The sequence below is a fragment of the Castor canadensis genome, chromosome 17 (genome assembly GCF_047511655.1).
Source record: "Castor canadensis chromosome 17, mCasCan1.hap1v2, whole genome shotgun sequence".
Classification (NCBI taxonomy): domain Eukaryota; kingdom Metazoa; phylum Chordata; class Mammalia; order Rodentia; family Castoridae; genus Castor; species Castor canadensis.
In genome coordinates this window covers 50255962-50276467 of record NC_133402.1, presented here as the reverse complement: position 1 = coordinate 50276467, position 20506 = coordinate 50255962, and the positions used below count along the sequence as shown (strand labels likewise).

The following is a 20506-nucleotide window of genomic DNA, read 5'->3' as shown; positions in this document are numbered from 1 at the left end:
GGACTGGAGTTTGTACTCAGGGCTTTGTGCTCGCAAAGCAGGCATTTTATAGCTTGAGCCACGTACTCAGGGCTTTGTGCTTGCAGTGCAGGCATTTTACCATTTGAGCCATACCTCTAGTTCATTTTGCTCTGGTTATTTTTGGAGATGGGGTCTTGCAAACTATTTGCCTGGGCTGACCTTGAACTGCAATCCTTCCAATCTTAGCCTCCCAAGTAGCTAGGATTACAGGCAATGAGCCACTGGTACCAGACTTGCCTGAGATTTTCTAAGGCAGTAGCATTCCATTCCTTCCATCTTCCTGAATTGTGGAGAGGTCCCAAGACATTTGGATTCCTGATCCATTGTACATGACCTGTTGTTTTAAGTCAGAACACTGTCCATTGTTCAAATATTCCATATACTGATTATCTCAGTTGTGATCATTTTCATTCCTTACCACTCAGTGGATACTTTTGACTTAGATAGTTGGGTCTTTGAATTCTGAGTTTTCTTGAATGATTTCTTTGACTCTTCTCTCCCCTCTCTTTATTCTTTTTCTGGAACCCTTGACTCAGACCCCACTTCTCTAGTCTTCCATCTCTGTACTTTCTTTTCATCAGATTTCTCAGTTTTTATCTTCCAGTCTTTACATTTTACCACCATAGTTTAAATTTTGAGTATCTCCTTTTGCACCTTTTAAAAAATAACATTTTGTTCTTGTTTCATTGTTGCCACTATGTCTGCTAGCTCTCTGGGGATAATAATGTAACTTTTTTAGAAAAAAAATGTTATTTTGAAGTACTTTTACAAAGAAGTTACAAAAATAGTACAGAAATTCCCTAACCCTTCACCCAGTTTCCTGTAACATTATCTTGCAGAAATCATAGTATAAATATCAAACTAAGAAACCGACTTTGGTTCTGCCTGGAAGGAGGCGGGAGTAGGTGGCCCAAATAATGTATACATATGTAAGTAAATGTAAAAAAAAAAAAAACAAAATTAAATTAAAAGAAAATAAAAAAAGAAACTGACATTGGGTGGCCCAAATGATGTATTCACATGTAAGTAAATGTAAAAATGATAAAATAAAATTAAAATTAAAGAAAAAGAAACTGACATTGGGATAGTACTATTAACCAAAGTGAAGACCTTATTTAGATTTTTACCAGTTTTTACATTCATGTCCTTTTTCTATTCCAGGATACTCCATTGCATTGAGTTGTTGTATCTCTTTAGTCTCCTCTAGTCTGTAACAGTTTCTATGTCTTTCCTCCTCTTTCATTATCTTGACACTTTTTTAAAAATACTGGCCAAATTATTTTGCTTACTGTTCCCAATTTGTTTGTTTTCTAATGTTTTCCTGTGATTAGATTGAAGTTAAGCATTTTTAGGAAGAACACCATAGATGTGAAGCAGCATATCTTGTTACTGGTAATGTTAACCTTGATCACATGGTTACGGTGATGACTGCTTGGTTCCTCCATAGTAAAGTTGTGATTTTTCTATTTGTTTTTGTTTTGGTTTTTTTTTTGGCTGTACTGGGATTTGAACTTAGGGTCCCATCCTTCTGAGGCAAGTGCTGTACCACTTGAGCCACCCCTCCAGCCCTCCATTTGTAATTAAAAACCAAGGCTTAGAGAAGCTACTTTGAGGCTGTGCAATATCCTGTTTAGGCTGGGAATGTGGCTCAAGTGTTAGAGAACCTGCCTAGCAAGCTCAAGGTCTTGAGTTCAAACCTCAGTACTACAAAACAAACAAACAAAAATTCTGTTTCTCCTCATACTTTTGCCCATCAGTTTTAACATTCACTGGTAGAGCTTGGCTGCAGCTTTTATTACTGGGGAGTTCAAATGACACTTTTCTATTTCTCTCATTCCTTTTGCATTTATTAATTGGAATTCTATAAGGAAAAACTGTCTCTTTTCCTATACTTATTTATTTATTTTTCAATTTTTGTATCAATGTGGACTCATGGATGCTTTTTGAATTCTATGGGTATAATTCAATAGTATCATTATTACTTTTGTTGCTCAAATTACTCCAGCTCTGGGCATTGGGAGCTCTCTCAGGTTGGCTTCTGTGCCCTTTTATTTATTTATTTATTTATTTTTACAGCATTGGGGTTTGAACTCATGGCCTCCTGCTTGCTAGGCAGGTGGTCTACCACTTGAGCCACAGCCCCAGGCGTCTGGCCCTTTTGATATGACCTTATCCTTTGTGAGCACTTCATTTATTTTTCTGCTACCACAGTATACTCCAACCTCATATTTTCCCTGTCCTGTCCCTGGAATTAGCTACTTCTTCAAGGAGTTCTGGTTCCATTTACTGGAGAGCATTTAGAAATCAAGATCTGGATGCTGAGTGTGCTCAGCCTCAAGGCCCTCTCATAATCAGAAGTAGGAAATATATGTACATACGCTAACCTTGTAGACATGATGTCCATAATCACAACTATATCTATCCCTGTGTGTGTGTGTGTGTGTGTGTGTTCTGGAGGTACTGGGGTTTGAACTCAGGGTCTCATGCTTGAACCACTCCACTAGCCCTTTTTTGTTTGGGTATTTTCAAGACAGGGTCTTGTGAACTATTTGCCCGGGCTATCCTCGAACCAAGATTTTCCTGGTCTCTGCTTCCTGAGTAGCTAGGGTTACAGGCGTGAGCCAGCAGGGCCCAGAAAGGGCCTCATTCTTGGTAGACTGGCATGCTACCACTTGAATCACACCCTCAGTCCTTTTTGTTTTGGTTATTTTTGAGATAGTGTCTTGCATTTTTGCCTGGGCCAACCTGGACCATGATCCTCATACCTATGCTTCCCCTGTTGCTGGGATGACAGGCACGCACCACCATACCTAGGTTTTTGTTGTTGAAATGGGGGTCTTGCTAACTTTTTGCCTGAACTGGCCTCAAACCACAATCCTCCCAATCTCCACCTCCCACAGTGACCCACTGTGCCCTGCTCCTCTGTATATATTCTCATACCTCAAGGCCAAACTGATGCCTCCAGCTGCATTCTGTTGCTCCAGGGCTCACTCAAGTCTTCCCTTCCTTTTGGTGACTTCCTTCTCCAACAGCCAGAATACAGTTCTTATCTATAAAGATACACTTATTAGCTCAACCCTACTGTACATACTTTATAGCATATTTTACACTTGTTCTCCCCATGCCGCCCAGCTTCCATCAAGTTCTTTTGCTTGCTTGTTGAGGCCTCTGGCTCTAAGGTGCCTGTCCCCCAGTGCTGGGGCTCTGTATGCTCTGCACATCTTTAGGCAGAGAAGATCATGTGATAGGAGATAAAGCATGGTGTTAACACAACCCACTGAGCCTCCAGTCAAAACACCACCAAAGAATTGGGTACTGAGTGTAGGTGAGAGAGACTGTGGACCATTGGGATTGACTGAGAGTGATCTGGGCTGCAGGTTCCACAGAGAAGTTTCTCTGAGTCTCACATTTGGAGTTTTCAGAGCTTAGCCTTGGAATTCCCTAGCATTAACTCACTGCATGGTGAGCAGTGAACCTTCCAGGGCCTGCTGAGTCAATCACCAGGGAAGTCCATCTGCTTCTACCTTCCAAAATGATGTTCTTGGTGCCTCCTCCACATTTTCATTGTCCCCATGAGTTTTTGCTATTTTGAGTAGCCCTTTTTGGCTGTTTCAGGTAGTTTCAGAAAGAGCGGGAGCTCACCCAGCACCTGGGCTTTCACTGCTCTTATAGCAGCTGAGTTCTCCATTGTGGTTAAGTAAAATCTATGCAGGGCATTGGCCAGTGGATGGATGAAAGGAAGTTCTGTGGCTGAGGAGGAGCCTTGGCTGGCCTCCCGATCTCCCTCTCACTATCCTGACCTTCCACACAAACACTACTACCTAGGGCTTCAGGGAACACAGTTGGAGAACTGCTGCCCTGTGCCAGCAAATGTTTTGGGCACAGGACTTGGTGTGGAGTGCAGGGAGCCTCTTGGAAACAAAGTGGGGATGGGAAAGGGCAGAGGCAAGGGGTGCAGCTAGCCTCAGAGGGACATTTGAGCAACCTGGGGTTTTTCCTGCATTCAGGTGCCCCTCATCCTATCTCTCAGGCTCCTCACCTGCACAGTGGAAAGCTCTGGCAGCCCTGGCTTACATAGTCAGCAGTGGGGTAGAGGTTTGCTGAAAAAGCAGGTTCTGCCTTGGTTGACAGCATACCAGCTATTCCCTGGTTGGCTCCAAAGGCCCAATACCTCTGTGCCCACAATCCAGCAGGTAAGGGTATCTAGGGCTCCCATGGCCAGGGGAGGGCAATAACCTGAACCTGACAGGTGACTGAGATCTCATGCCTTTGGGGTAGCTCCCAAAGTCTCAGCTAGTTCTGAGTGAAATCGGGGCAGATCCTCGATTCAGCACAGCCACAGGTTGCTGAGCCTCCCCAGGGCCAGATCCTTGCCCTGACTGTTCTGTTTTCTTGGGGAGCCTTCCCCACCCCACCTCCACTTGTTGAAATTAAGCATCTCCTGAAGCTGAGGGAGTAAGGCTGAGCAGGATCTTGAGAACAAACAGACCAAGAGGAAGACCCTCAAAAATCAGATGACCTGAGCCTCAGTTTCTTCATCGGTACATTTTCAAATGATGAAGGCTATAAAGTTGCTGCAGTTCAGAGAACCAAGCCCCATGTTGAGGCAGTGATAGAGGGATTTGTAGCTGCAGGGGCCAATGGCTTGAACTGGAGGCAAGGGCTGGATCTAAGGACACAGCTGGACTGGAGTGCTAGCAGCCCAGGGATGACTATGAACCTGAGAGTTCATAGCCTGAGGGTCTGAGGGGAGACATTCCTCATCCCTTTATATAGGACTGGGCAGCGTAGATGGGGCCACAGGCTGTTTTTCAAAGGCTCAGAACCAAGGTTATGGAATGACTTTTTGCAGGCAGCTGCTGGTTACAAAGAAAGGTATTTAGTACGCAAAGAAACAACATCAGTTCCAGCTTCCCTGATGGCATTTCGAGAGGCTAGGCAAGTAGGACCACCTGCCAGAATTCACTTTATTGTTTTTTGTCCTGGCTGCATTCTGTGAAGGAGAGGGGAGGGGGCAGAAGGCACTTCACAGCACTGAAAAGACAGTGCTGTTCTTTTTTGTTGAGCAGTGCTGGGGATAGAACCCAGGGTTTTGTGCATTCTAGGCAAGTGCTCTACCTCTGAGCTACACGCACTCCAATAGTTATGTTTTTGGGGTGACCACAAGGAGTATCATGGAGGGTGTAGAGCTGGGATGGGAGGCCAGGTCTCGGTCTGCTGTGCCTCCTTTTACCTCTAAAGGAAGGATTTGGATGGCAGATATTCCCTTCCATGTTTTTGAGTTTTCTCCTGTAAAACTGGATGGTGGAACAGGACCCATTACCATATTCCATGTCCCTGGTTTGGTGCTGTTAGACACGGAGTAAGGACAGCTAGATAAAGGCCAGGAGGTGCAACTGTGTAAGGAAGAGCTAGAGGAGAGAATAGACTGGAAGGGCAGCAAGGATCCTGGTGAGTCCTGAGAAGGCATGACAATGCAGTATTGTCCTCAGATCACTTTGGTCAATCTCCGAGGAAATCAAGGCCCAGAGAGGACTGGGACAGACTCTCAGCCACACTCTAAGCTGGGATCAGTACACAAGATCCAAAACCCATCCCAGGCCAGTGAATTAAAATGGTGAAGCCGAAATGCCGTGCTGACTGCAGTGGGTAAGACACATCTGTGTGACAGATGCACTCAGCCGTGAAAGGAGCTGACCCATCCCTTGAATGTGAGCCTCTCCTCTTCCCCACCCTACCAGTCCCTGCCCATTCTCGTCCTGGCAGCCAACCACTGAGACTCAGGTTGGGTGTTAATTCAAAGCCAAAAGCCACCAGCCTCCTTTCTGCTGAGGCTGAACTCCTTTCATTTGCACACAGCCCTTCTTGATCATTTCTAACCTTGGGCCATTGACTCCACCTCCCTGTACCTCAGTTTCTTCATCTATAAAGCAGGGCTTCTTCCCTGCTTCCCTCCTGGGGTATTGTGAGGTGTAAAGGACACATACCTTGTATGTCCTGGGCTGTAGACAGAAGAAATCCTGGACAGGGTGGGGTCGGTCAAAAGTTGACCATGCTTGGCACTGGGAACAGGCCAGGAGAGATGGGGCAGAGCCTGGAGAAGAGTGAGGGCATGCAGGCCCCAGTGTCTGTTTTGCTGATTGCTCCTTTTGCTTTCAAGGAGATTAAACTATTTTTAGTCTGTGCTACTGCTGGTGAGACGCCGGAGGAAGCCTTTCCATTGCCGAGTTTTTCTGGAAGCTGCCAAGTGTGGTCTTCAGCTCAATTCTGGGAGCCTCCCAGAGCAGGCAGGAGGGGCATCACTATCTGGGGGCTGTGAGGACTGGCTGGTGTGTGGTTGCTCCCTGAGGTCCTTGCTGCGCTGGCCTCCCCTAATCGTGTGGCCCTGGCCTGCGGAAAGCAATAATCTGATGCGCCCAATGTTTGTAACGCTGTGTTTTAAAAAAGTAATTTATTTTCTAATTATTCCTTGTCTTGCATAACTGTGCATCGCAAAGTGTCGCTATTTAAAATATTTATCTCTCCACGCCGCAGGAGCAGCTCTGGAGCGTGGAGGGGGAAGAAATAAAAGTCCGCGTGCCGTTTGCAGGCATATTACTTTGACTTGTCCTGTCGGCTTTGACGTCTCCCTGTAAATACATTTATTTTTCATTAGGACGTTTCTGAGCTTGTGGCCCCCGGAGAGCGGAGTGATTATGCTGTTCATCTGCTAGAGTTGCAGTAGAGAGAGGTGCTCATGGAATGAACTCCACCAAGCACATCCTGTGTGAGGGTCTGAATGTGTGGCTTGGGGTGTGCATGAGCAGAGGGTGTGTAGTGCTGGGCCGTGGCCAGGGACTTTGAACATTTGGTTTGATGAGGAAACTGAGACTCAGATAGGGTCTGCTTTGAAGTGGAATCAGCCTCAGTGGCAAAGAGGGAGGCAGATCAGTGGTCTGTCCTATTTCTGGGGTCAAAGTCTTTCTCTGAAGCTGAGAAGGTTTGGGGTTGGGGTCAGGGAAAGCCTGGGTAGCCTCAAGAGGGACACACGTCCAGTTCAAAGTAGAGGACCTGTGGGTGCTGCAGGCAGGCTTTCCACATGCAGGTCCCCAACTCTTTCCTCTTCTCTGCCCTTCCGAAGGCTGCAGGTTTGAACAACCCTGCAGAGGCTGGTCCAAGGGCTTGGACAGCACCCCTCCTCCAGCCACTAGAGGAGCAAGGATGGGACCTGGCTCCTCCCTCACTAACAGGCTCTTTTCCAATCAAAACAATTTTTTTTTTTAGCTCACTGAGTCTAAGAAAGAGTTTTATGCTGAATTTTAAAATACCTTATTTTTTCCAGTCTCTAAACTGCTAATCTCCCAGGCTGAGGGATTCTGGGACAAAGGCGAGGCCTCGAAGTGGAAATCTGTAAAATTAGCTTCAGCGGCATTAGTGTTTGCAGTTGGAGATTGAAAAATTGCTTTCCCAGGGCCTGATTGGAGGCTCCTCTCTCCTCAGGGAAGAGGCAAGGACTCCGCACAGAGGCTGAGGGAAAATGCTGGGAGACTGTTGTGGGGCCTCTCAGCTGGGCCTTGTGCTGTGCTAGGGAGAATGCCGAGTTGCTCTGCAGCAGTCCACAGCCTTTCTAGTGCTCTGGGTACACAGCAGGTGCCAAGTAAATGCTGTGGAGTCAGCTGGGTCCCCTCCCCTTTTTTTCCTGAGGCCTCTTGGATGCACTTCCCTGGACCACTACCCCAGGGCTCAGACACAAGAGTGGGAGAGGCTTCCGGAGCCTAGCAGAGGGGCCAGCTCTGGTGCTTGTGGGTGCGTCTGTGTGGCCCATCAGGCCTCTTGTGTGCTTGATTGCCTCTGATTGGCTGCAGCTGAATTCAGCAAAAGCTATTATTTGCCCTTGATGAGCCAATCAGATGGCCTCATTGGCCATTCAGAGCAGGCACCGGAACCTGGGGGGAGATGGGACTTGGCTGGGGGGGCGGGGGACAAAACAGATGCAGAACCTGAGCCTGGTCTGTGTCCACCATGACCTTCACACAGCTCACACCTCCTTTTCCTGACTCATCACCCCAAACCAGGGTTCCTCCCCATAACCTACCTCCCAGCCTTCGCCTCCATTGTTCCCTCCTCAGGCAGCATCTTTCCATGCACTTCTTACCTGTCCAAATATGTCAAGACCTTTATGGAAACCATTTCCATCTTTCCAAAGCAAGGTGAGCTCTCTCCACGCTCCTAGAGAGCCTGTCATCTCTGTCTTCTGTCTTGTTCTGCCAGGAATTGCAGAAGTCATGGGGATGGCATCAAATGGATTCAGGCAGGCCCAGTTCAGTCCTGATCAGCCCTGTCCCAACACTAGACCCTTGAACAAGTGAATTGCCCTCTAGAGTTTTGCTTTCTTTGTCCATAAAAATAATAATAATTGAAACTTCTTGAAGATGGCGGGAACTGAATTTGGAGATTGGGGATGGGAAGTTCAAATCTGGTGGTCTGGAGTTCCAGTAGCCGCCATAGCAGGCTTCTTTGGCCTCTGTAGTCTGGTCCAGGGTTTGGCACTGTGGAGGTGGCAAACTGTGTGCCCACTGTGTGGTGGGCAGTCCAATGTCTGTCTTGTTCAGGGAACATACCAAAACAGGTGACATACTGTAGACCATGTGATGTGCCTCAGATAGAGAGGCTATGAGGACTTAGGGGGACAGATCAGATCACTAGGGAACTTAGGGAAGGCCCTGAAAGAAGCTGGGGGCTAAGGGGTGAGCATTGCTGGTAAAGCATGAGAAAAGACCCAGCAGTAGAGAAAAGAGGGTGTTGGGGCCTCAGTGATGTGAAGACATGTCACAGTGAGAGAACAGAGCATCTGTCATGGGTCATTCCTGGAAAACAGATTGTGATTCTAAGATGTGCACACAGGAGGCCTTTGCATCAAAGTCCAGCACAAGAAAGTCCTAACTTTCAATGGAGATGAGGGGTCCCTTCTGCAGGCTCAAAGTTTAAGATTCTTAAGTTCAGTGACCCAGGTGTTCTCATCTAAGACTTAGTACTACCCAGTCAAAATCCTGGCCTTGGTGTAGCCAACCTCTGAGATTGAGACAGTAACCCCCTCAAGATTTGTGACTCTTGTAATTAAGCCCTGTGCCTGACCCTCAGCTTTTCTGCCTCTGGCTGCAGGAGATGAGAGTCTTTTTATATCCTGCCAAGGGGGCTTCTGCTTTTCACATTTCACCTTAAATTTGTGATTAATCACACTCAGTCTTTCATTGTCTCTCCAAAGCATCGATAGCCCCCAGCAACAGCCATCCTATTCCATATTTCTTGTAATTACACTTCCCTGAGCCTTTCAACCACCTGAAATATTGCCCCCATTCATAGATATTCCATCTCCATTCACGATGGGTGAGCATTTGATCAGTTGCACTGTCACATGCCAGGATTGTCGGCACCCCACCTACCTCTGCAGTGAGGTTCTCATTGGCAGCAGGACAGTGATCACTTTAGAGTTGGCTTCCTGGGACCCTTCCTAACACCAGCTTTCATGGGATGGTTCCCTGGAGTCAGACTCTGAGATGGAGGTTGTGCAGGTGTTTACTGGGGGCAAAGAATGCAGGCAGGATTGGGCAGCAGGAGAAGTTTGAATGTGATGCAGCCTTAGCCAGTTCCACAAAGAATTGAGCTGGCCCTCGGAACTGTCCCCAGCTGAGACCAGGGGAGCAAGCCTTTGTTCTTCCCCCATCTCACCTATGTGTCAACCAGAACAGGGTGGGACAGCTCCCTTCTGCTCTGGGCACAGCCTGAGGAGGGACTCAGATGAGAACGGTCAACAGCAGCAGTGGGTGTACGGGAGCTTTGGCCTGAAGGGGGAATCTGTCACATGACTTAGATCAAGTTGTGCCTTCTCACTAGCTCTGGAGCCTCAGGCAAGTCCAAAGAGCTCTCTCAGCCCAGTGTTCTCAGGCAATGACCAAGCCTCTGGCACCCAGGATGGAGTGGAATCTGAGAGTGGCTCTGAGACATGGTATGAGCTCAAGGCTGCACTTGTGTGGGGCAGGGCCAGGTTCTAGTCACTGTCCAGGTGAGAGCTCAGGGCCTCTGAGCAGCCTCCCCATTCTCTCACTGAACAAACAAACCAAGGCCTGGGGCAGCCCAGGTCTGAGAAAATGAGAGAGATGGATCAGGTCTGCACTGTTGATAAAGCCCCATCAATGTTTTCTGAACACCTGTAATACCAGCACTTAGGAGCCTCAGGCAGGAGAAGCGAGAGTTCAAGGCCAGCCTGAGGTATGTATAGTGAGACCTGTCTCAAAAAAAAAAAAGTCTGAGCATTTGGTTGAGAGTCAGGGATGGAAAGCGGTGGAAATAGTGTTGTCTAGAGAAGCAAGCTGGGGAGTGCTCACCCTGCTCACTGGGTTAATTAATTAGTGGCAGATGGAGGCAGGCTGGGTTTGGGGGACTTGGACTGGTGATGTTTATTCAAGAAAGTAACCAAAGAGTGGGAGCCCATTCTACAGCCTGGGAACAGAACTTAAGAGAAACAGCTCCTGTCCATGGGGAGGCACTGTGGGCCTCAAGAAGTGGTCAAGAGCCCTTGCAGAGGCTATAGCTGATCTCTTTTGTTGAGGCCTCTATAGACAAGGTGGTTCTGGGCACACCATGAATAACTCCTCATTTGTAAGGGCCTCTTGCAAGCTGGGAGATGGCTCAGAAGCAGGTCCCATTTTCAGGATTGCTACAGGGTCAGAGACTGGGTCATACTGACCAAGAACGCTGCAGCATTAACCTGTGTGGAAGGGCACAATGGTGGGGGCCAGTGCCACGTGAGTGTGGCTGTGGGCAGGGAGGCGATGGCATGTGAGAGGAAAGGAAGGCTGTGAACCGGGCATGCGCGTGGCGTGTATGCCTGTTAAAAACCATCATGAGCCTTAGTGTTCCAACAGCCTCTTTCACTTTGTAAAAGCCTTTTCTTTTGAAAAATAAAAGAAGATTGGAGGCAAGTACAATATTTGGCTGTAGCGGCTGTTAATTTGGCACTGAATGTCACCTCCGCCTTTCTCTTCCTGGATGCCAAGTGTGCCTTTCCTAGCTCCGGGTGGGCGGGCGGGGTGATGGGGGTGTAGGGCAGGCTCCCGAGCCTCTTAAGATTCGAGATTCATTTCCTTAAACACACATTGTCTCACTCCAATTTCACGTCCGAGCAGTTCTGGTGAGGAATTAGCAGCTCCTGGGAGAGAGCAGGCAGGCGGGTTCTGTTTACACGGGGCAGGCAGGGTGGGGTGGGAGGCCAGGGTGAGCAGGAGCTTGGGACTGTTTGCACAGGGCGCCTGCAGAGGGCCTGGGTCAGGGCTGCCTTTTCTGGCCAGAGGTTCTCAAAGGGAGCCAGGTGATCCCTTGTCACAAGAATGTATAAACCCTGCTCCATTTGAGGTGTCTTGAGTGCTTGGTGGAGGACTCTATAATGATTTAGGAAACAAATGTAGGCTATTGGGCTCTTAGCTCAGAAATGTTCATTTGGCTCAACTCTGCACCGGAGAATGGCTGAGACCTTAGGGTCAACTTCTGCTTGAACTTTCTGTGACACTGGGCTCATTATTCTGGCTGCGGCTGTTTCCTTGAGTCAGACACCCAGAACCCCTCTCCACATGGGGCCACACCTCCAATTGCATGTCCCCTGCATGCACTCCTGTGCACTTGGAGGCTGCAGTCCTGCTGTTGTGTGAGTGAGGCAACTCCAGTGCATGAGAGGTCCTCCAGGACCCAGTCTCAGGTCTCTCCAAGTTCATCAGACTCTGAGGTGCAGTGCATCATGTGGGGAGTGCTCAGGCCTCAAGCACAAGCTCCCACACCTACTGCCTTTCTCTTTAAGGCTGTAAGGCCACCTGTGTGTGATAGAGGTGATCCAAGAGGTATCTTGGGAGGGCCTTTTCCCTTCCTTAAAGGTGCCTTTCAGACAGCAGCCCAGGGATAGAGCCTTCTTGACTAGGCTTGTTTTGTCCTCTCTGTCCTCCCCCTGCCCATAGCACACAGTCATCCCCTAGACTCTACCTTCCTCTCCCAAGGCATCTAGGTAGGGCTGGGCACCCCAGAGAGGCCAGGCAAGACTGAGCCTAATGAGTACTGTTGGGGAGATAGCCCATCCCCCAGCTCTCCCGGGCAGCTGCTCATTCATCACCTCTTAGAAGGGAGACCTGCTAATTTGTCAGCCCATTAGCTGGGTACAAGCAGCATATGGACCCGATTCCTGCTGCCCTCTTCCTGCCCGCCTTGGATAGCATCATCTGGGCTCACTTCATGCACTGAGATCCAGACTTGTCTAGCAAGGGTGTAGGACTCCATCTTGCCACCAGGCTGAACCCCTCAGTGAGGCAACAGAGGCTTTAAAAGTATTCTTGGCTTCAACAAGTCAACATTTGGAGTTAGGTAATGCTTGGAGTTAAATGGTGGAACCTCTCTAAGCCATGGGCCAGGGAGGGCCCTGCTTTTGAGAAACTATAGTGTTCAAAGAAAGGTGATATTTCTCTTGTCCACCATCAGCAAGGAGGTCAATCATTTTGTGCTGTTTCTAGATGCTTTTTGGGGCGGGGCTGGGCAGGGGGATGCTTTGTCTGACAGTTCCATTGTTGCATCCACACACACAGGAGGGAATTTGTATGTGACTGCTCTCTATTGCAGCCTAGCATCCTCAGTGGGCGGTTCTCAGTGGCCTGGGTCTGGATGTGTGACCAGCTCAGGGCTCTATTCCCTCTGAAATAGGGGACTGCATCTGCATACAGGCACCCTAGGCCTGTGTACAGTCACATAAATGTTCCCTGAGACCTACTATGTACTGAACTTGAGCAGAGGGACACAGGGGACTTGGGGCTGTGCCCAGCCTTGTTCATTGCAGATCTTCTTCCAATATGCACGTGTATATATGGACATGTGCACACCTGGAGACATGCATATGGTACATGCATACTGGGGGCACATATTTACTGGGACATGTGTTTGGCATGTGTTGCCCATTGGACACCATCACCCTTCCCATGTGCACACCAGGGAAAATTTGCATACACACACACTGCTGTGCACCACCCACATGTGTGCCCTCCAACATACATACACAGGCACACACTGGCTCCTGCATCATCTGGATTTATGGCAGGAGATAAATCTGCAGTTTAGCAAACCTAAACCTGCCAGTGCTGTAAACTCAAGACCCAGATAGCCAGAGCTTTGTTGAGTCTTGCTGGCTCCACAAAGCACATACTGTACTGGGGCGAGGGTGGAGGGGTGGGAGCCGGGGGGGGGGGGGGGGGGGGGGCAGGTCCCAGCCTGCTTTGCAGAACAATCCTCCAGGGCAGAATATACTAGGCCTGGCTGGAAGAGGGGAGTATGCAGGGACTGCCTAGGCTATGCTGGGGAGGGGCTGAGAGTCAGGGCCATGGTCACCAACTTGGAGCCTCAGCCTGGGACATCTCCAGTGCTTTCCAGGAGCTCTAGGATGGGAAGAGGTGACCACAGCTCAGAGTGGGGGCAGAGCATGGTGGAGGCCATGCAGAAGCCTCTGCATGGCCTTAGCATAGTTCTAGGGTCTGAAGTGGAGGGGGCCTTCCTGCTTAGACCCCTATGGGGCAAGGAGAAGAACAGACATGAACCATGTTCCAGTGGCGGTGTGGGAGGGCAGAAGTCACAGGTAGATTCTGGAAGAGCTCAGAGTTCTCCAGGATTCAGTGGTGTCTGGTGTTGCCCAGTCCAGGGTACAGATAGGAAAGCTGAGGGACTGGTATGTACTCAGAGATACTCAAGGAACAATGACTGGCAAGACCAACCCAGGTCTCTTGCCCTGGTCTTGCCCTGCAGGCCCCAAGACAGTAACAAACTGGGGTCCAGCTCCATAAGCCTTTCCCAACATGGTAGGAGACCTGGGCCCACAGATCCTGCTTAGGGGACCTCTGAGTGAGCTCTCTTTAAGGAGTTTCCTACCAGGCCCAGTGGGGATGGGGTAAGGAGGAGCACAGCTGCCCAGTTCTTCTCTACAGCTAAGGAGGAAATAGGGCCACCTTACATAGTCTTACATAATCGGGGCAATTTGTTCCACTCTTGTCCTCCTGGCGTCATTGCCCTCACCTCCTCCTTGTTCAGGGAGTCCTTGACAAAGCTTCAGCTCAGGCCTCCCTCTCTCCATCCCTCCCTCCTGCTAGAGGTTGTTCAACAGAGGATGTAGGGGCCCTGGGCACCATCACTGCTAAGACCTGCTGGATGTTTAGGCCATAAGAAAGTGAAGGGGTGGAGGGAAAAAGTCACAACATGTGTAGGGACCCAGGCCTCTAGCCCCCAGCCTGCTAGACAACTCACAGGTTCACAGGGAGTTCACACTGGCAGACCTCATCCCCAGGTCCCAGCAGGAGATGAGAGATGAAGTTGCCTGTCCCACCCTGGACCCCTTTCCCCAGCAACTCATCTCCCACAGTCTCCCTGGACAAGCAGGTTCAGGGAATGAGCTCCATGGGTGGAGTCACTGAGCAAAGCAAGGATTCTTCTATGCCATGGGTAGATCTGAGTGGCAGCCCCAGGCAAATGAATGAGGGACTTGTCAGCCTGAAGAGGCTGGCTCCCTGAGGGAGTGCCTCAGCTGCCTCTGAGACATAGCTCTACTCAGACATTCGAAATAGGATGGGTTTTGCAAATATAGGACTCATCTGACCCTCCTGACTTTCATAGCCCACAGCCCAAGAGACATGGCTGAGGGGGCAGGGGCAGTCAGGGTGACTTCCCTAAAGAGATCTGGGGCAGGGTTGAATCTGAGGAAGGTCACAGGATTGCAGGTGCTGGAGTCCAGTTGCTTGGGAGATGGTGGTGGGCTCTGGAACAGGGTCTGTGTACATGGCATGGTTAGTCCTCATAGTTATTGAATACTAACTCTGCCAATTACTTTCTGTGCCTCAGTTGCTTCATTTGTGAAATGGGGATGGTAATTGGGGCTTGTGAAGAGTTGATGCAGTAGATGGCTGGGGTGGAGGTTTGCTTCTGCCCTGCCAGTACTGGCCACTATTTCTGTAGTAATCAGCACCCTATTCAGCTGCCCCCAAAGCTGGGCAGTGAGGAGGTGGGCTGCATAGAGTGGGCAGCCCAGGCACAGCATCTATTCCCCTGAGCATAGCACACTTACTTAGAAGTTCGTGGCTGTTCAGGCTGAGGCCTGTCCGTGTTTGCCAATGTGGCAGACTGTCAGTCCTGTTTGCACAGTTAGTTTGCATGGCAAACACTGTGCGTGGGTACAGGAAAGGTAAATGCTGGCCCCTGTGGCCACTGATGTTCTTGCATTCATGGAGAGAGAACCTGGAGTTACAGATGCTAGGCATTGTGTCTCTCCCACCATGGTGATATATAAGGGGATACTGAGGTGCAGAGAAGGGCCAGGGCCTGCTCAAGTGCACCATCAATGACTGGGTCTAGAGCTCACTGACCCCAGCTCTGGAAAACCTTTGGTAATGACCACCCTACATTTTTCAGGCCCAAAGTGGGAGCTTTCCTTTGAGGGCCCTGTAGAGAGGAGAGGCTGTAAACGATGAGAGAGATGTGTCCCTTTGGTATATATATCCCAATGTGTCTGTGTCTGTCTGTGTCCTAATGCATTCACCTATCTTCAGCATGTATTTGTAGTATACAAAAAGCCCTGGTGTTTTGGTCCTGTTTGTTTATTTATGCTTCTGACTTGTTCTACAGGAGATTTAAGGGCACTTACAAGGATACATAAAATTCAAGAGGAGCCTATAAAATGGAAGTAGAAGAAAAGAAAAAAAGAGAAACTAGGGGAGGGAATAAGATGGAACTGGGAAGTGCTGACAGAGGAGGTGAACAGGATGGGCCAAACATGGGTATGCTCCCTCCTACACTCACTTGTATCTTCACCATGGGTAGCTCCAACTTGGCCCTGGTGCCCACACCTTATTGCTGCCTGAGCCTTGTGATCAGACTGGGTCAAGGACTGGGAGGAGGGGCAGGTGTGGTGGCTTACTTCTATAATCCCAGCTTCTCAGGAGGCAGACACTGGGTAAATTAAAGTTGGAGGCCAGCCCATGCAAAAATTAGCAAGACCCCATCTCAACAAAAAAGCTGGGCATGGTAGTACATGACTGTCATCACAGCTACACAGGAGGCCGTAGTTAGATGGATTGCTGTTGTCCAAGTGGCCCACAAAAAAAAAAAAAAAAAAAAAAAAAAACGAGAGACCCTACCTGAAAAGTAACTAAGGACTGGAGGTGTGGCTCAAGTGGTAAAGTGCTAGCAAGCACAAGGTACTGGGTTCAAACCCAATACCACCAAAAACCAAAACAAAACAAATGGACTCAGTGGGAGCACCTCGGAGCTGGTGTATACCTCTGGGACCCTGGTTCAGGGGGCCACTGTTGGTCAGGTCATGTCTTTACTCCCACCAAACTTCCCACAGTATTAGGAGCCTCTCTACTGATGTGTTCAACAGAAGTTAGAGCTTGGCCTTCAGATAGCTCCAGTCATCTGGAACCAGCAAAGTTCCACTGATTAAAATTTTGCACATGTTTTAAGGTGACTTAGAACAGCTATTGAGGTATGGATAGGGACCCAAAGAGCCACACCCAGGCCTGGGGCTGCCAGTGACATAGACAGACTTTTTCTATGAGCCTAAGTGCAAGGTATGAGCAGGATCTGCAAGTGGCTACCTGGGTGCAAGGTGTGAGCATGGTGAGGTCGATGTATGTGATTTTGTATGCAGGTCAGTTATGTGCACTTGAAGCTGTTATGTAACAGGTGTGGAGCAAGAAGGACTCTGGAATGGCCTTTCTCCAAAAGTTACTCTTGGTACCATAGGAGGCTGCATCTGCCACACAGGCTTACCTCCATCTCTACCTTTGTGCTCCATGCCTGCCATACCAAGGTCTAGTGTTTTCACAAGAACGGGCAGCCCAAGGGCCTTAACAGACTCTCTTCAGGTCAGGACTATCATTGGTACTGTCATAATATTTGGTGACATCTTCAGTAGTAAGTCTCAGCAGCAAAGGGTAGATTTCCAGTCTTTGAGGCCAGAAAATTGGCAGGGAAGTTTCTCAGGGCCTTGAGAGCAGTCCTGGAAGGAGGCCCTACAAGAAGCTAGCAGCACCCCACATTTGACCTTCAACCTTTGAGGATATCTAGGATAACCTACCTGGCTAAGGTAGCTCAGGGCTCTGTGGACTCTGAGGGAGATGTTGCATGCCAAGCCACCCGGCTGGTAAAGAGCAGGGCTGGGGTTCAAATCCTTGCTGTCCAGATATTCTTCGGTGTAGGTGTAGGAGACAGGAATTTTGTTTTTTGTGGTACTGGGGATTTTACTGAGGGCCTCACACTTGCTAGGCAGGTGCTTTACCACTTGAGCCACACCTTCAGTCCTTTTGTTTTTACTTTGTTTTTGAGATAGGGTCTCCCTAACTTTGCCCAGGCTGGCCTTGAACTCCTAATCCTCCTGTCTTTGCCTTCTGAGTGGTTGGGATTATAGGCATGCACCACTATACCCAGTGAGACTGGGAGTTTCGTTTTTGGACAGATTCTGACCCCTGTGGAACCTCAGTTTCCTCATTTTCCTTCTCTGTAAGATGAGAAGTCAGCCAACTGCTGAGCACCTCCTTGGTGCCCTTGTCATTATTCATGGTCGAGGGTGCTCAAGGAAAACTCAGGTACATCCCCTACCCGCAGGAAGCCTGTCTGAGGACTCTTGGTGCAAGGTTGGGTTTCTAACCACTCTGGAGTCCCTGGGTGACCTGTCTCAGCCCCTGAAGAGGGCCACCTTGAACCCTTAGTGTTATGCTGTCCAGGTGGCAGGGAGGTTCGTGCAGACAGAGAAAGCAGATCTTTTCCTTTGCTCCTCAGCCTCTAGAACTGTGCCTCAGATGGGCCCCCAGTCCATTTCATGAGGGAATTAATGGGGTTGTATTTCTGGCAGCTCTGAACTACATGGATGGTCCTCTTAGATGAGCTCTCTGTAACCTGTTGGAGCTGTGAAACCATTAAGAGTCCTCCCCCACCCCTCCTCCCCACTCACAAGAGCTCACTGTGTCTGTGCCCACCCTGGCTCCTGGACCCCTCCAACCCCTCCCAGAACTCTGCTCCTGAGAGTCATAGAGAGGCCTTACTCCAACCCATTTTACAGACCCCAAGATAGAGGCCCATCAGGGGAAGACCCAGACAACAAAGAAGCCATCAGACTCTATCTTTCTACTTGGCTATCTGTGGAAGAGAGGAGGGTCATTTGTCTGCTCTGAAGCCAGGGTCCTCATCCAGAGCCAAGCTGGGCCAGGGCCACTTGAGGTGGTAAGGCAGATGTACAGGGCAGACCAGACTTGTCTGGGGGGCAGGAGAATGGCGATGAACCCAGGGCCTGGCACTGATGATGGATCTGAGAAGCTCAGTGCCACAAGCTCCTCCATTCACAGCCTGCAGAGTCTCCAGCCAGTTTCTGTGTCCCAGATACTTGGTTTCTTCAGCTGTAAAATGGGGATACTAACCATGGGATTATTATGAGGATTTGGGGTTATGCACTGTGTCCTGTCTGGCCACATAGGGTGCCTTGTCACCCCATCATCGTCCTTCTGCTGAGAGGCTAGGGAGTCCTTAGGGAAGGAATGCAAGCCAATTGGGTGGGAAGGCAACAGGAGAGATCTGAGCCAGGGTGGGTGGCAAGGGGGCCCAGACGCCGACTCAAACAATCTGTTTCCCATAAACATGGGCGCCCACACCAGCCGGCCGCCACCCGGCGACTTCTGCAAGTTGGGAAAGTGCGGGTGTGTTTACTCGCACTCCCCCGTGCCAGCTGGTATGCTGGGCACAGCTTCCCTCCCAGCTGCCTCAACAGCCGGCAGCTCCCAGCTCAGGGAGGGGGTTGGCAAGCAGGGGCCCCTGGGTCTTGCCTGCAGTTTGGTTTACCTCAGGCTCAAATCGTCTACCTCTGATGCTATCCCAGACCAAATCCAGAGGACAAAGGGTGCTAAGAGTCTCCATGGCAGGTCTCCCTGTGGTGTAGTGGGGCCATTCCAGAGCTGTCTTCCCTGCTCCCAAGCTGCAACTGTTCAGGCACCCTTGCCTTGAATTTATACAACAGGTGTCCCTCCAGTGGGGTCTGTGCTCCCTCCCTCCAAACCCCAACCACCTTCTTTGTGTCTCAACACATCCAGAGGCCTGTGTGGCTCTAGGGACCCTGCCACCTACTCTGTGGCCTTGGGATGTTGAAGGCTTTATATCTCAGGTTCTGTTCTGTGAATACCCTGTCTGAGCTGGGCAGTGGCAGCCACAGGAGACCACACATCATCCCCACAAGGTTAGGACAGATTCTTGGTTGTGATGATGCCTCCATGGCACCACATCACCCACCTCCAGGTCCAGTGGAGCATTTTGTGTCAGAGTGGTGGGAGCTGTGAGGCAAGGGCTCAGGGAAGCTGCTCAGGGCTTCCAAGTGGCTGGAGCTTTAACTTGTGACCTTAGAGGCGAGTCATGGGTGGCTTTGACCCTGTAGCATTTGGTTTTGAGGTACATGTACCCTATGCTGACATGGGTACATAGGGACATTGGATTGTGTCCCCTCCCCAGCCCATGGGGGTTGTCATCTTTGATTAGAGAAACTCTCCCACTAGATTCCTTTCTTACCCCTGCCTGTCCCAGAGCATCCCCTTGACCACCAAGGGAACCAGGATTTGGAGAATATGAAGTCCTTGACAGTGAATTTCACATAGGCACGTGACCATGGGAATGCTGTTATCTAATGAAGGCAGCTTGAGTGCAGTCACTGTTCTGGGTGACTGTGGCTAATCCTGTCTCGTCATCCTTGACAGCAGGGCTTGCATTCTCCCTGTGACAGGGGAGCTTGCTACTTATCCAGGGGATGTTCCCTAGGTTTGGGAGTCCTGAATGTGAGAAATCTCCAGTTTCTCTGAGGTGGAATATGGCCCTTCCATTCCTGGTGGAACAGCCATCAGGTACCTTGGAGAAAGGACCTCTCATTTTTGGAGCTGTGTGGAGGCCAAACGCTGCCAGGATAGTTCCCACATGAGAGACAGGTCTCAGTACTAAAGTTCTCACTCTAAGTCAGGCCTGGAATGGATGGATAATTAGAGTTTGGGGTGAGTGCAGTGGCAAATGCCTGTAGTCCCAGCGTTTGGGAGGTGAAGCAGGATAGTGAGTTCAAGGCCAGCCTAGACTACATTATGAGACCCTATCTTAAAAAAACAAAACAAACAAAAAAACTAAATAAATAAGTCAGTTTTGAAATCTATATCTGTTTCAGGGAGCAAGGACAGAGACACACCCAAGAATGGGCCTTGTGCTCTGATTGTGGGTGGGGCAGGCCTCATGGGGTGAGGTGTTTTCCTGGAGCTGCCTGGGGAAGTTAGCTCTGACTGGCCCCAACTCGGCTGGGAGGATTTGGTTTATTGTTTTGTATTTGGGTTTTGTGTCTTTTGAAAAACAAGAGATTGAGCCTTTTTATGACATGGATTTCACAGCGTAACGAGGCAGCGTAATTTCCCATTCTCAG

General features: G+C 49.5%; 1 protein-coding gene across 8 annotated transcripts in view; it reads left to right on the top strand.

Annotated features, from left to right (window-relative positions):
• The window catches only part of Cacna2d2 (calcium voltage-gated channel auxiliary subunit alpha2delta 2), a 130180-nt gene that overhangs the window by 37895 nt on the left and 71779 nt on the right, over positions 1–20506 (top strand). The gene's annotated exons all lie outside the window — the stretch shown is intronic.